This window comes from Camelina sativa, chromosome 14 (assembly GCF_000633955.1).
Source record: "Camelina sativa cultivar DH55 chromosome 14, Cs, whole genome shotgun sequence".
Lineage (NCBI taxonomy): Eukaryota > Viridiplantae > Streptophyta > Magnoliopsida > Brassicales > Brassicaceae > Camelina > Camelina sativa.
The window spans coordinates 5,624,342-5,635,735 of NC_025698.1; the positions used below are offsets into that span (position 1 = coordinate 5,624,342).

At 35.4% G+C, this 11,394-nt stretch overlaps 1 pseudogene; it reads right to left on the minus strand.

Annotated features, from left to right (window-relative positions):
- LOC104743247 lies at window positions 7,138-8,266 on the minus strand (annotated as a pseudogene).

The window sequence follows — 11,394 nt, forward strand, 5'->3', positions numbered from 1 at the left end:
CGCGGGTTTGCTTCCCCTTTTCCGGGCAGAGTCCCAGGAGTTCTTTTCACGGCTTCAGCAGTCTGTGCAACCTGAACATCGAGCTTCTTCACATGTGACATTACTGTCTCATACTTCCCATTAAGGTCATTGTACATGGTATCGACCTTACCGTTGATTTCCACTGAAGCTTTTTGTTGATTCACCAAGAGTTGTTGCATCATGTTTTTGAGCTCATCCTGAGAGCTACTAGCAGATGAAGGTCCCAACTGCTGGTTGGTGAAAAGCAGTGCTTGCTGAGCGCTTGTATATGCCTGCTGGTTCCCCCCTTGGAAACGGTTTTGAGTGGGCACAAACTGTTTGCCTTGGAAGTTGTTTGAGAAGGTTTTCTGATAACCCATCTGATTCTGAGCTCCTTGCTGCGGATACACCTGATCCTGAGGATTCTCCACGTTGGTGCTTCTATAGGACAAATTCGGATGGCTTCTGTAGTTCGGGTTGAAACCCCTGTTCTGCACAAAACCTTGCCCACTCACATAATTAACCTCCATTGTTTCATCCTCTCCATCACAAATCTCCTGAGCTAGCGGCATGTCTCCGGTCTCATCGACAAAATGGACAGTTTTCTGGCTCCCCTTCAGAAGAAGGTTCACCTTGGCTGTCAACTCGTCAATCTTTTGCGTATCGACACTGTTGACCTTCACGGACCTGTCATACTCAGGAGCCTTGTTGCTGGAGCTTGCAGCTAGGTTCTCAATCAACTGATATGCTCCTTCCTTAGACTTTGTCATAAAATCCCCATTGCTGGCCGAGTTGAGAGCGTTTCTGTAGTCCCAGTTAACTCCATCATAGAAAATGCCCAGAATCTGTTCATCACTGAATCCATGGTGCGGACACTCTCTACGGTACTCTTTGTACCTCTCCCAAGCCTCGCAGAAGGCTTCTCCAGTGTGCTGTTGGAACGATGAAATCTTGTTCCTCAGGGCAGCGGTCTTAGCCTTGGTGTAGAAATGGTCCAGAAACGCAGATCTACACTGTTCCCATGATGTCAGAGACCCAGGTGGCAATGACTTCAGCCAACGTGAAGCTCTATCCGCAAGAGAGAAGGGAAAGAGCTTGCACTTCAGAAAGTCTGGCGGTATCCCATTTGAACCAGTGGTGCTACATATCTCCTCAAAATTCTCGATGTGGTCCATCGGAATCTCAGCTGGGAGACCGTGAAATAGGTGCTGCTTCACTAGAGAGATCATCTGTGGCTTGATCTCAAAATCTTGTCTCGGGATGGTGGGAGGAACAATCGCCGCTCGGTTGGTGTAGGACACATGCGGGTTGTCCTTGTCCCCAATGGACGGTTGTGGCGGCGCGGCTCTTTCGTGTTGAGCACGGAGCAACTGCCCCAACTGTTGTCGAAGTTGCTGCAACTCGGCAGCCATATCCTCATTGTTTCTGTTGTCACCCATGTTGACGGATTGAAACTTTCTGTTCTTGCGGTTTGTTCTTTCTGCCAAAGAGAGCTCTGCGGCTGACAAAGCAACTAGTTCTTCGGTGTTGTTTCTTCTTGTAGATCTTCTTGACATGCACCTGAAACACACGCAAAGAAGAAGCAGAAAGACAAATCAGTAAGGTCTTAGTCTAGTAATTTCGCCGAAAACCAAAGGTAAAAATTTGGTCCCCGGCAACGGCGCCAAAAACTTGATACACAGAGTTTTAAACCCTATTTTCCTACTGCAAGTGCACAGCAAAGAAGTAGTACTTAGGGGTCGAATCCCACGAAGACCAAGTTTTACTCTATGGTTCTATTGGTTCAATTTCAAGCTAAGACAATTCAAAGTTGGGTTTGTTTGGTAACAGTAACGCGATTAAAACGGTATAAAAAGGCAATAAGCAAAACACTAGATCAGGGGTAATTCTCGGGAATTTCAGAGATAGCAACTAAACAACTATTCAGGGCATAGATTAAGTACCAGTCTAGAACTCAAACATAAATATAAACTGATCCACTGTCGTGGTATCAATAACTCTATCTGATCGATTCTGTGCGGAAACGCGGAGCACGTGCTCAGACATCCGGAGCACATGCTCGGCGGTCCATAAACCCTAAACTGTCGTTTGAGCCCAGAATCGCAGACAAGCATTAAAGAACAGGAATGATAAGTTCACAAATCACCTACACATCAACTTTCGCAGGTCTAGGATAATTTGCCCACTAATGTCTTTTCTAGCAACCTATTACACTTTTGATGAATAGATAAACCTAGAATCATAGATTGGGTGATCAAATCAACCTAAGCATTAAGTCTAACAATAGTGAAGACAATCGATTATATAAAGCCCTATTTGTGTTCTGTTGCTAACCCATGAAACCCCTTTTGAAACCCCTAATCTAGCAAAGAAAACTACTCAGACATAGAGAAATGAATCATAGCAAAAGATGAGAAATTCAATGACATAAAAATAAAAAGGGTTCAGAGAATGCTTCACAAGGTAGCCGCTCTTCTCCCTCTCACAAAAACGTCGCTCAAAAACAAAAGAAAAGGTATATCATCTCTCCTAAAAACCCTAGGTTAAATAGCATACAAGTAGAGAAAAATAAGGAAAGATTCCAAATTCAAATCTCCCTATTAAAAAGCGATCTCAGCCCTCTTTCTCTCACAAAGGATCGCCTAAAATAAGGGGAATTAGGCAGGGAATCGGCGCCTAGATGCTTGCCACGTGTCGTCATGAAACCGTAGAGTTGGGAGCATGTGCTCGGAAATCGGGAGCATGTGCTCCTGGGTCTAAAATCAGCTTTTCTGCTCCAATTCAACTCCTTTCTGCTCCGACTGCTCCTGCTGTTCCAATCCTTGCTTTAAGCTTCCTAGCCTCTTATTATAACCTGAAAAGGACTCAAACAACTACAAAACTATCAAATAAACGGGGTCAAAGTGAGTCAAAACCGTAACATATCATTTGTCGCCATAAAAGTGAAGGTGGGTTGGGGTTACGGTCCTCGTAGAATATGAATAAAGTATTACTCGCAAATTTGGGTTGGCGTTTGTTACATGATCAGTCTATTCTCTGGACCAAAGTTTCGCGGGGAAAATACAAGGTGAAGGATATTCGTGATTGTACATGGCTGGTTCCTAAGGGCACTTGGTCCTCAACGTGGAGAAGTGTAGGTCTTAGAGAGGTGGTTGCACCGAATATAAGGTGGGTTGTTGGAGATGGCCGGAATGTCAGGTTCTGGGCTGATAAGTGGGTTTCAGAGAAATCTCTCCTGTCAGTAAATGAAGAGAACTTTCCTTTGGGTGCGGAGCTCATCCCAGTTTGTGATGTATGGCAGATTGGTAGGGGTTGGAGATGGGATCAGATTGAACAGTATGTTTCCATAGAGAGGGTTCTACAGCTGAGCTCGGTGGCTATTGATAATGTTACAGGTGCAAGGGATCGTTTATCATGGGGAGGTCAGGATGATGGTATGTTTTCAGTCAAGTCTGCCTACTTATTGTTGACACGAGAGAGTAATCCTCGAAGAGATCTTAGCAGCCTTTTCTCACGAGTTTGGAGGGTGCGTGTACCAGAACGATTCCGGGTTTTCTTATGGCTAGGCATGAATCATGTGCTGATGACGAATACAGAGGGGCACAGAAGCCACTTATGTGCTTCCGGGATTTGTCATGTCTGTAAGGGGGCTGAGGAAACCATTATTCATATCCTGCGTGACTGCCCAGCCATGTCAGGGGTTTGGAACTGATTACTTCTGCCTCGGCGACGAAGGGTGTTCTTTGAGCAATCCTTAATTGAGTGGTTATATGGTAATCTAGGGGGGACTGAGATGCTAGGCGATAGCTCTTGGGCTACACTGTTTGCACTTACGGTTTGGTGGGGGTGGAAATGGCGTTGTGGCATTATCTTTGGAAATAATGGTAAGTGTCGAGACCGAGTGCAGTTCCTCAAGGCTTTGGCGGGAGAAGTTACGGCGGCTTATAGGAAGATGGCAGAGCCGAGTGACCAAAGGGGAAGAGTCAAGAGAATGATAAGTTGGAAATGTCCCCGTGAAGGGTGGATGAAATTGAGTACTGATGGGGCGTCTAGAGGTAATCCTGGACAGGCTACTGCGGGTGGAGTTTTGCGGGACGAGACTAGGAGCTGGGTTAGGGGTTTTGCTCTTAACATTGGGATTTGCTCTGCACCTTTAGCTGAAATGTGGGGTGTCTATTACGGTTTGCACATTGCTTGGGAGAAGCGAGTTACAAGGTTGGAACTTGAGCTGGATTCAGAGATGGTGGTCGGATTTCTCAAGACAGGGATCAGTGATGCGCATCCTTTGTCTTTCCCGGTACATTTGTGCCATGGCTTGTTATCACGGGACTGGATAGTCCGTATATCACATGTTTATAGGAAAGCTAATCGCTTCGCGGACGGATTGGCGACCTATGCCTTTTCATTATCATTAGGTTTTCATTTGTTAGAGTTTGTCCCAGTTTGTGTCAATGCTATTTTGCTTGAGGATGTTGGTGGAACTATGTTCCCGAGACAAGTTAGATTGTAATTTTAATGTCTTTTGAATAAATTTAGGGGGGCTTGCCTCCCTTTTCCTACCAAAAAAAAAATCTAATAGGAAAGTTATCTATTAAATTACTAATTTCAATAGAAAAATACGTGCAATTAATAAGGAAAAAATATTTGCAGTTTAAATGCAATTATTATTTATTATAATCATAGAGTAAAAATAAACTTATATAGAAAAGTGATTAAAGTATAAAAAGGTTTAATGTGTTAAAATTAGTGATTAACATAATATAAGAATATTAATAAAATAAAAATAAGAAATTAATGTAATTTTCTTAAGTTTGAATGAAATAAAATTGGTATTTTGAATACAACTTAAAGTTTCACAAAATTTTCTTATATCTGTTAATAAAACATAAGTGATAAAGTGATAAAGTGATACAACCATGTAAGATTTAACCCGGCCGAGCAGTACGACATCATGAAAACGGAGAAGTTGGTTGTTAGGGGTAGTAATGATTGCTGGTTCATTGTTGCGAGGCGCAAAGTCTAGTCTGATGAAAAAAACGAATATCCCTCGAGTAAAAACTAGAATATATGAACTTATATATAGAATATATAAGTTCATTTAACTTATCGTCGTAACTGGTGTGTTTAGTTTTATTATTAAAGCTCCTGATTGTTTTATGGAATAATTAATAAAACTATATATATTTATACCGTAAAAGAAAGATTTCCTCTATGAAATCAAGCAATCTTTTTTTTTGTCAACGAAATCAAGCAATCTATTAAATAATTAATTGAAAAAAAATAAAGTCAGGTTTATGTAAGACAAATTTCTGTACATTAATGCAATAGTTAATTTCTTAGAAATCCATATATTTTCTTTTAACATATGAAACAAATCAAAAGTAACTTTACCATTACTAATATTATAATGTCGGTGCGTGTGTTGCCCGGAAAGTGAAAAATTAAAATGACTAACATTGTTGATTTTACATTTTGAATGAAAACTTTAAGGTAATTCTTTAACTGTATAGTATAAAAGTCAGAGATAAAAGATAATGACTAAGATGAATCAACCAAATTAATTTAATAATTTTTTATTATATATATAAAAATCGATTTAGTGACAATAAGAGAATAATGTTATAGATATATGAATCTAGGTTTGCTGAGTCATACACAGATAATCAATTTTGAAAGATATTCATCTAAAACAAAAATTAAATCATTATTCTATTGAAATTTACAAAAAAAAAAAAATAATAAAATAAGAGAAGCAGGGAGAAAGAGCTCATAGCTGCAACCAACCAACCAAATTTACAAAAAAATAAGTTAATGAAAACATAAAAATCACAATCAATTACCTAAATTAATACTTGGAAAAGATGGTCGATGCAGGTATTAGATGAAAAATGACACCAACCAAAAGTTAGATGAAAAAATCAATAAATAAAACAATCCAAATTTTAACAAAGATGAGTGAATCAATGTTGAATAATAAATTGAAAAAAATAATACTCAGAATTTTTAAATTTGGAGGTATTAAACAATATCCAAAGAACAAAAACTCTTTTCCAGGTCCATAAAAAAAAAATATATATATAAAAACAATCTCATCTGTTAGATTTAAATTGACCCTAAAAGTGGGTTTGCTATAATATATATAAACATATAAATCTATGAAAAAATAGAAATCACAATCAATTACCTAGATTAATATTTGGAAGAGATGATCAATGCGGGTATAAATGGAAAACGACACCAAACAAAAGTTAGATGAAAGAATCAATAAATAAAAAAGTTCAAATTTTAACGAAGATGAGTGAATCAATGTTGATTAATAAACTGAAAGAAAATAATACTCGGAATTTTTAAAACTTGGAGGTGTAAAACAATAATAAAAGAACAAAAACTCTTTTCAAAGTCTATAAGATATATATATATATAAAGAGGTGTGAAACAAAAAGGTGCGAAAACTAACAAGTACAAACATTGAAAGTTACGGGTACGACTAAGAAACACAACTATTGGATCAAAACATTGCAACTTTTGATATCATTAACAAATCTAAACCGTTAGAAATAGATAATAAAAACAATCTCATCTGTTAAATTTAGATTGACCCATAAAAATGGGTTTGCTATTATATATAGATAACAAACAAACAAAAAGAGTGGTTTCTGACTTTCTGGTGACTCAAAACTCCAATCAAGAAAACTCAAATCATGCTCATTTGTGTCATTATTCAAACTTCATCTTATCTTTTGTTGCTATTATATGCTCATCTCCTCATCACTGAAACAACTGCGCTTTATATATCAAAGTAATATATTATACAAAAATTAGTAATTACATTTATTTTCATATCAGAATTAGTAATTTACTATATTATTTTAGTTTTTATATAATTTTATAAAATAGTAATTATAATTTTTATAATAATATAAATGAAATATTATTATAAAAAATGCACACACGAATCGAATAAAAAACGAACTTTTTCAAAGTCTTAAAATTGTTCTTCTCATGATCCGAAGGATTTGAGATCAAAATAGGAGCATATGGACGATGTCTTAACTCACTAACCACAAAACCAATTACAAGCAAGCCCATATAATATAACGAAAGAAGTTCTAATTAATTTTTCTTCGTCTCTTGATCCTAACTCTCTCAAGGAATTGGACCTATATTGGGACCATAGACACAATGACTAATGTGATTAGAATCAAAACCTATTTGAATCTTCTTGGACGTATCACCCCTGAAAATATAAATGCAAGCCTTACCATTTTCGTCCCCACAACACATGACGAGTCTTTTTCCATAGACATTATCGATGAAGTAACTTGGATAATAATCCTTAGTAATAGGTCTTGAAACTGTCATGAACTTCATCCACACTACATTCTCCACATCCTCGTTAATCTTGTTCTTTGTCACCCAAATCTCGATGTCATATGGCTTTATGAATGTATGTAACACTGATAGCCGAACCCCACTTAAAACATAGAGGATAGGATAATTAGAAGAATCAATCTTCCACGGTAGAACGCAATATATTTTGAATATCTCTTTCGAAAAGTCGAAACTTTTGATAAGATATTCACGGCTCTCTAGGCTATAAGTAGTCCAATACATATTTCCATTCAAAGATACATTATTATAAAATGAAATTCCCCTTGTGGTGCTCTCTTCTTCGGGATCAGCTTTTATATACTAAAAAAAAAAAGCTTTAATATACCTCCACGCGTTGGTTTGGAACTCGTAGATAGCAAATTTCCGATAAATCTGAGAGGTGGGTTCATTAACATTTCGCTGACAAATACTAAACCCATACATCTTGTGACCCTTTTCGGGTCTACCACTATCGTATCCTGTGCCACAAAATGTGAACCTTGCGTCCTTATGCTCCATCCTTCTACTCTTTCTTGACCACGGGTTCCAAACCGCAACCACACCTTCCCACAACCACGACTTACAAAACAATAAACCATCGCAAGGCAGAAATTGGGTAGTCGTATTATCTTTCGAAAAAGGAATATCCAAGAGTAACTCACGCATCTCAGTCTTGGGATCATCGTTGAAATTGATGCCTAAAGAATAAAATCTTGGAATTGGTCCACAAAAGAAACTGCGGACAGATGAGAGCCAATTTTTTGTTCATGATCGTCTTCCCATTGTAGAGTGCGTTCCATTGCTTGCAGACGGTTCTAAATCTTATAAGAGATAGAGGTGGAACACGGTAGAGTATCTCTTCTACCAATTCCCACGGAAGCAATACATGCGTCATTTGGTCTTTCATTTAACAACGAAGCTATAATAACAAACATAACCCAACATATATATAATAAGATGTTGAAAAATTAGATTTTAAAAAAAAAAGACTAAAAGAACAAAAGGGGGGAAAATTTGTATATCAAAAAAGAATTAAATCACATACACTAAAAACATATTATGTGTTAAAACTTGGATTATCTTCCCAAGCATTAGACATAGTATTGTCTTATCAGGCATTCGGGTTCGGGTTTTCGGGTTTAGACATATAAAACCCGTTCGGATTTTTTATACTATCGGGTCGGGTTTGGGTTCGGATAAGTCGGGTATACCCGAACTCAAACAAACCACGAACAAAAAAAAACAAAAAAAAGACTAATTCTTACTATGTTATAAATTTTAGAACACTTGTATATATATAAATATTTAACGTTTCACATTATGACAAACTAAGATGACAAAATGGTTAAAGATATACCCTTAAATGCTCAAGGTACTAGGTTCAAATCCCTCTAAGTAAATATTTTCACATTTAATTCGGGTTAGTTCGGGTGGGCATTCGGGTTCGGGTTTCGGGTTCAGGGTAATATGCCCAGGCCTAGTCTTATCTCTTTTAAGATACATAATGTTAGCAATTAATGTAAGTTTTTAGATAAACTAAGAAATCAATCTAATTTAATGTTTCATAAACTAAAAAAACTTTAAAGTATGGTTTTAGTTTTATGATAATAAACTTCAAAATTTATAGCTAATTAAGTAAAATATATTAAACTATTTTAAATACTAGAAGTAGACTCGCGTGATGCGCAAGACAACTTTATAATAATTTTAACATATTTTAGATTTATTAAAATATTTAAAACTTTATATTTTATGTTTCTATAAATTATCTAATGTTTGTTATTTCTTTTGTTTTTAAATAAGTATTCTCAGTCACTTAAAATGAATGACTATTGATTAGTTAAGCGTTAGACTGATTTTTTTTGTTAATATAAAATGTTACTTTAAAATATTTAGTTTGTATCCCATAATATATAAAACTCTTCATGTTTTGATGCACAATCAAGACGTACAAACATTTTAAACTCATTTTCATGGGTAATACATACAAACACACTTGTATAAAATATAGCATGGGTAATAAGTAGCATAAATATTATGACTAAGATATAAAATTTATTATGGGTTATGAATTATGATCTAAAACTAAAAAAATTATATTAATAATTTATCAAATGGATAATAAGAAACACAAATTACAATATTGATATACAAAATAGGCATTCGAAACAATATTTACCAACATTTACAAGTGAGAATATGTTATGTTCCTAAGGCTTTCTTCATCTAACTCTTTCTAATGAATAACCACCACATTTCACATGTTCACTTCTATATATGCTCCAAAATTTCGACTCAACTTATATATTTTAAAACCTACAAATATCACATAAAGGAAAAAGTAAAATATTACAAAATTTAGAAAATTATGTGAGAGATAGATTATGATTTTTTTTTAGTCAAACATTATGGGAGTTATGGTTACATTTCAAAGAATAAATATACCATAGGTTTTGTCGAATTAATATGCAATAAATTGTGTTAATGATTACTATTGAAGAAAAATAAATATCATATTGTTTTATATTATGAAATTATTTTAGAATAAATTGATTTGATCTTTTGGCACAAAAACTGTGAAACAAATATTATAATTTTTTGTCAACAAATAATTATTATAATATTATAATTTTTTGTCAACAAATAATTATTATAATATTATAATTTTTTTATAGCTTGAAATTAGTAACGAATTTAATAACCATCACATTATATTTTCCAAAATTATGATATTACTATTTAAATATTTAATTATCGGAAATTTATTTTGTCCAAAATTATATTATTAATATTTAATTATTTCCTCTTTGCAAAATTATAATGCTATGGTAATTATATAAAATACTGATAAATTATACCTATGCAAAATTATAATGTTATGGTAATTATATTAAATATTGATAAATGATATCTATATATAATTACTAAAAGAATATTGCATAAATGTCAATATATTTTTTTAGTACAGAAATATCATTTAAATTTAGTGAATATAAAAAATAAGGTATGTAATATTGAAAAAAATGAATTAAAATAGTTTAATAATTAAGAAGTGAGGATATGTGTCAAAAATATATGCTGCCAAATGTCGTTGTGTTATGCAAAGTTAGGAGAAAACCTTCTCATATTATATAAGAAAAGGTCACCATGATTGACGCTTTTATCGACCAGGTCTCTCACAGTTCCAACGTCAAAACAGAGCTCACTTCTAGCATCAACCAAGTAGAACACTTGGTGATGGGGTAATAACCCAAGGAGGAAGGAGGTGTTGGGATTGACTTCAAGGGGAACTGGTAAGAGAGGTGAAGAGTAGAACACACATCGAGCCTAGAGATCTCAGATTTATCATCGAATGGCTGGAGTCTCGGAAGAATCACCTCGTTGAGACGAACCACCGGTTGAGCAGAGGGGTGAGAAAAGAGTTAAAGCTTACGCATGGCCGGAGTAGCGTGACAGATCCAAGTACCTCCGGTGGATACAAAATCGGTCCAGAAGCAGTGTTGATACAAGAGGAGAGAGCCGCGGTGAACGGAAAGCAGCCCAGCGGCGCTGATTTGAAACGACGCCACCGGGAGGAGAAAGCTCGGGAGTTGTGCTAGGGAGAGAAACGGCTAGGGCGAACTCTCTGTGTATACAACATTAAATGAGTAATCTTTTATTAAAGATGATGAAGTTTAGAGATATAAAATAAATATTATATTCCTTAATGCTGCACATTTTTCATCCTCAGATTCAGATAATATGTGATTTATTTCCCTTTTAACTATTGGTAACCCCTAACATCAAAAACACCTTTTTGTCCTGTCAACACAAGACGGAAAATGATAAGAATCCTTCAAACTTCAAAGCCTATTCAGTGGCTTTAAACCAAAAATAAAATAAAATAAAGATCACCTTTTGGTGATTTTATTCACTTCGACATTGTTTAAGGCAAATCCTCGTCATCTTTATTTTGTTGTTACGTGAAGACATAAGCGAAAGTTGAAATTGAAATCCCATATCACAAGTTAACTGAAATCAATT